This window comes from Petaurus breviceps, unplaced genomic scaffold, assembly GCF_028583685.1.
Source record: "Petaurus breviceps papuanus isolate PSGF00001 unplaced genomic scaffold, PetGlider_PUasm1.0 37, whole genome shotgun sequence".
Classification (NCBI taxonomy): domain Eukaryota; kingdom Metazoa; phylum Chordata; class Mammalia; order Diprotodontia; family Petauridae; genus Petaurus; species Petaurus breviceps.
This window is the reverse complement of record NW_027186296.1, coordinates 103245290-103251289: the sequence shown is the minus strand read 5'-3', so window position 1 is coordinate 103251289 and position 6000 is coordinate 103245290.

The following is a 6000-nucleotide window of genomic DNA, read 5'->3' as shown; positions in this document are numbered from 1 at the left end:
ACAGTGTTCTCCTGGTTCTGCTAACTTCACTTTGCTTCAATTCATGCAAGTCTTCCAAGTTTTTTCTGAAACCATCATTTCTTATAGCACATAACAATCATATATCAAAACTTGTTCAGCCATTCCTCCAGTTGATGAGCATTCCCTTAATTTAATTTCCAATTCTTTGCCACAACATAAAGAGCTGCTATAAATATTTTTTTACATATATGTACTTTTCCTTTTTTTTAATATCTTAGGGATACAGACCTAACAGTGGTATTGTTGACTCAAAGAGTATGCACATTTTTATAGCCCTTTTGACATAGTTCCAAATTGTTCTCCTGAATGTTTGAACTAGTTGATTCTGGTTATACCAGAAGTGAGATTACTGTCCTCTCTACTGCCCCCCCCTACATAATATTATTTATTATCCCCTCTAAATTTAGTATTTTCCTTTCCTATCATATTAGTCAATCTGATAGATGTGTACCTCATATTTATTTTCATTTTCCTAGTTAATAGTGATTTAGAGCATTCTAAAAATGTGACCATTGATAGTTTTGAATATTCTTCTGAAAATTTCCTGTTTATAACTTTTGACCATTTGTCAATTGGTGAATGGCTCTTTAAAAAAATAGTTTTGACTCTGCTCCCTATATAATTGAACACAGAGGCCTTTAACAGAGAAATTTGCTGTAATCGATCCCTAGTTTCCTGCTTTCCTTCTAATTTTGAATGTGTTGGTTTTGTTTGTGCAAATCTTTTAAATTCAAGTAATCAAAATTATCCATTTTATTTCCTATGACTCTCTCTATCTTGTATTTGATTTTAATCTTTTCTTTGGTTCATAGATCTGATAAATAAATTTTTCCATGCTCTCCAAATTTATTTATAATATTACTCTTTATGTTTAGATCATTTACTCATTTTTTCTTTATTTTGGTGTTTGCTATGAGATGTTGATCTATGCCTAGTTTCTACCAACTTTCCAGTTTTTCAGCAATTTTTGTCAAGGGGCAAATTCTTTTCCTCAAAACTTGGATCTTTTGATTTATCAAACACTAGGTTACAATGGTCATTTTACTATTGTTTATTGTGTACCTAATCTATTCCACTGATCCACTACTCTATTTCTTAGCCAAAATGAAATTGTTTTCATGATCACCATTTTGTGATAAAGTTTGAAATCTGATACTGCTAGGTTGCTTTCCTTCACATTATTTTTCATTAATTATCTTGATATTCTTGACCTTTTGTTTTATACATACATACATGCACACGCACACTTATAAAACAATTTTTTTTAACATTTGGTTTTTATTTTAAGTTTTAAGCTCTAAATTCTATTTCTTCCTCCTTCCTCCCCCACCTCCCAAGATGGTAAGCAACCAAATATAGGTTATACATGTGTAGTCATGTAAAATATTTCTGTATTAGTCATTTTGTACAAGAAGACCCAAAAGAAAATGAGTGAAAGTGAAAAATAGTATGCTTCAGTCTGTATTTAAACAACATCTGTTTTTCCTCTGGAGACAGTATGATTCCTCATTAGTCCTTTGAGATTTTCTTGTATCATTGTATTGCTGAGAACAGCTATTTCATTCACAATTCTTCACTGTACAATATTGTTGTTATGCATATAATGTTCTCCTAGTTCTGCTCACTTCACTTTGCATCAGTTCGTGTAAGTCTTTCTATGTTTTTTTGAAATCATTCTGTTTGTCATTTCTTATAGCACAACAATGTTGCATTACAATCATATACCACAGCTTGTTTAACCATTCCCAAATTGATAGGTAACCCTTTGATTTCCAATTCTTAGCCACCACAAAAAGAGCTGTTATAAATATATTTGTACAAATAGGTCCTTTCTCCCCTCTTTTGTTGTCTTTGGAATATAGACTTAGCAGTGGTATTGATGGATCAAAGGGTTTTATAGTTTTATAGCCCTTTGGGCATAGTCCCAAATTGCTCTCCAGAATGTTTGAATCAGTTCATAACTCCACCAACAGTGCATTAGTCTCCCAGTTTTCCTACATGCCCTCCAGCATTCAACATTTTCCTTTCATGTCATATTGGCCAATCTAATAGGTTTGAGGTGGTACCATAGAGCTGTTTTAATTTTCATTTTTCTAATCAATAGGGAGGGATAGCATTTTTTCATATGATTATAGATAGCTATGATTTCTTTGTCTGAAAACTGCCTTTACATATCCTTTGAACATTTATCATATGGGGAATGACTTATATTTTTTGTTTGCCTTTTTGTATTTCCAGATGAATTTTGTTATTATCTTTTCTAGCTCTGTGAAATTATTCTTTGGTAGTTTGATTGACATAGTACTGAATAAGTAAACTAATTTAGGTAGAATTGTCATATTTATTATATTGACTTGCCCTACCCGTGAACAATTAGTATTTACCTAGTTGTTTAGATTTGTCTTTATTTGTGAGAAAATATATATATTTTATAATTGTGTTCATATAGCCCCTGGATTTGTCTTGGTATTAGAATTCCACGTATTTTATATTGTCTTCAGTTATTTTAAGTGGAATTTCTACTTCTATCTCTTCCTAATGATTTTTTTTGGTAGTTCATAGAAATGCTAATGAATTATATACGTTACTTTTATATCCTGCAACTTTGCTAAAGTTGTTGATTGCTTCAATTAGTTTTTTAGTTGATTCTCTAGGGTTCTCTACATATAACATCATATCATGAGCAAAGAGTTTTGTTTCTTCATTGCCTATTTTTATTCCTTCAATTTATTCTTCTTGTCATATTGCTATCACTAGGACTTTTAATATAATACTTAAAAATAATGTTGATAATTGACATCCTTGCTTCACCCCTGGTCTTATTGCTAAAGCTTCTAGTTTATGGCAGATAATTACAGGTAATGCTTGTTCTTATTTTAGATAGATACTCCACATTTTAAGAAGCTCTCCATTTATTTCTATGCTTTCTAATGTTTTAGTGGGTGCTATATTGTATTAAAAGCTTTTGCAGCATCTATTGACATGATCATGTAACTGACTGATAGTTTTCCTATCATTGAACATGCCCTGCATTTTTAATATAAATCCCACCTGGACATAGTGTATGATCTTTGTGATATATTACTAAAATCAGCTTGCTGGTATTTTGCTTTAAATTTTTGCATTAATATTCAGTAGAGAAATTGGCCTATAACTTTCACTGTTTTTGCTCTCCCTAATTTTGGTGTCAAAACCATATTTGTTCCGCATAAGGAATTTTGTAGAACTCCTTCATCACCTATATTTTTTTTAATAATTTATATAGTAATAGGATTGTTTGCTCTTCAGATGTTTGGTAAAATTCAATTGTAAATCCATCCAGTCCCGGACATTTTTCTTAGACAGTTCATTTGTGGCTTGTTAAATTTCTTTTTCCAACATATGATTATTTAAATATTCTATTTCCTCTTCTGTTAATCTGGGCAAATTATAATTTTTAAATATCTATTTCACTTAGATTATCAGTTTTGCTGGCATATAATTGGGCAAAATAACTCCTAATAGTTACTTTAATTTCATCTTCATTGGTGGTTCATTGACCTTTTTCATTTTTTATATTGGTAATTTCATTTTTTTCTTTCTTTTTTAAAAATCAAATTAACCAAAGGTTTATCTGGTTTTTTGTATTTTTTTCATAAAACCAGTTCCTAGTATTATTTATTAATTTGATTTTTTCCCTCTCAATTTTATTAATCTCTCCTTTGATTTTCAAGATTTTTATTTTGGTGTTTAATTGGGGATTTGTAATTTTAATTTGATATTTTTCTAGGTTTTTTTGGTTAGTTGCATGTCCAATTCATTGATCTGCTCTTTATCTCTTTTATTGATGCACACATTTAGAGTTATAAAATTTCCCCTAAGTATTGCTTTAGTGGCATCCCACAGATTTTGGTATGTTGTCTCATTGTTGTTTCATTCTCTTTATTAAATTATTGATTGTTTCTATGATATGGTCTTTGACCTCTTAATTCTTTAGTATTAGATTATTTAATTTCCAATTAATTTTTAATCCATGCTTCCACAGCTCTTTATTTAATGTAGTTTATGTTGCATTATTGTTGATCTAAAAAGGGTACATTTAAGATTTCCATTTCTCTGTATATATTGCAAAGTTTTTATACCCTACTCATATGGTTGATTTTTGTGAAATACAGATACAGCTAACAAAAAGGTATACTCTTTTCTATTCCCATACAATTTTCCCCAGAGGTCTATTATATACAACTTTTCTAAAATTCTCTTCATTTCCTTAACTTCTTCCTTATTTATTTTATGGTTAGCTTTAGTTAGCTCTGAGAGGGGAAAGTTGAGGTCACCCACTAGTGTAGTTTTATTGTCCTTTTCCTTCTTGGTTGCCACTGTTAACTCAAACTAAGTCTGAAATCAACTAAAACCTCCATGTATTTTTCAATACCCTCATCCTATAGTTATAAAGTTTTGAATCAGTGGTGGGTTTTTCATTGTTGTTGTTCTTTTTTTGCTGTTTGTTTTACCTTGAGACAAGATTTTAAAGATAGCAGGTAAGGATTTATTCTGGGATAAGTTAGCACAGAAATGCTCATTCTCTGAAAGACAGCAAAAAAAGCGATGTAGTTTGGAAACATTGCCTATCATGTAGAAGTCCATTACCTTACCTTTGGCTTTTTCATATCTAATAACCTCCTATCTCTTTTAAGGAGAGAAGTGAACCATGTTGTCTATTGGCTATGACTTGAATAAATTGGGGAAATGTTTTCTGGTATCTTTTCTTTGGGATCAAACACCTTACATGTATGTCTCATTGAATCAAAACCATCATTTTTATCTGTCAAGAAATTTTTAGATCTTGAGTCCATCATCGGACATATTTCCTGTCCCTCCAAGATCAGTGCCATACATAAATGCAATGAGTAGACCGTCAATATCTACATTGAAATTATTGATGAAAGTGTTCAACAGGACATGGTCAAGTTCAGAACCATATTGCTAGCACTAAAATCCTGCCCCCAGGATAGCATCTGTCCATTGATCACCGCTCTCTTTGTTTAGTTATCCAAACAGTTCTGAATCCAACTACCTGGGGTATTTTGATCTATTAAAAATTACAAAAGGGAATTTTTATTTAGTACTTTAAGGTTTGAGAATCATCTTCCTCCCAACAACCTAAGATATGTAATGTAAATGCTATTATTTACATTTTATTGATTATACTGCTGAAATTCTAAGAAGTATACCTACTCATGATTGCAGTGCTATTGTCTGAGGTGGGAATTTGGACTTAGATCATATGACTCCAATTGTAGTTCCCTATCAATACAATGAACATAATGAGAAATAAAGTCAAAAGTTCTTATGTTTAGGTGGTTCTCCTTTACACCCCTAGCAATCCCATTGAAAGAATAACAGAACAAAGAACTAATTATACTTCTAGTAAAATGACTTCTTTATTGTCTTTCCAATAAGAACTTGGAAAAAATGCTTTGCAAGGAGGGTGAACTTGGGAATGTAAACTAAGTTTCTTTAAAGATGAATCATCAAGAGAAGGATGGTTATAAAAAATAAGAATAGATAGAAGAGGTGGGAAGATGGGTGAAGGACAGGATAGGTAGACACATTCTCAATTGCCCCATTCTTGTTATTCCAGGTTGGCCCTCCTTTCAGTAATACTTGTTCAACTCTCTTCCCTGATTGCTAATATCAACTTCTTCCTATGTGTTTGAAACTGTCAAATGCCTTCCTCTTTTGTCTACATTTTCAATTTAATTCAATAAACATTTAATAAGCACCTACTATGTGTAGAACACATAGCACATAGTGTAGTTCTTGGGGGAACTTAAAATTTTAAATAAAACATAATCCTAAATGGAGCATGCAGTCTGGTAGGGGAATGAAAAACTCAGATAATTACAATATGCAATATTATTTAAGTGCATTGGAGAGATAAAACCAACTGCTTTGTAAAGTCTGAGTAGAAAAGTTATTACCACAATGGAGAATCAG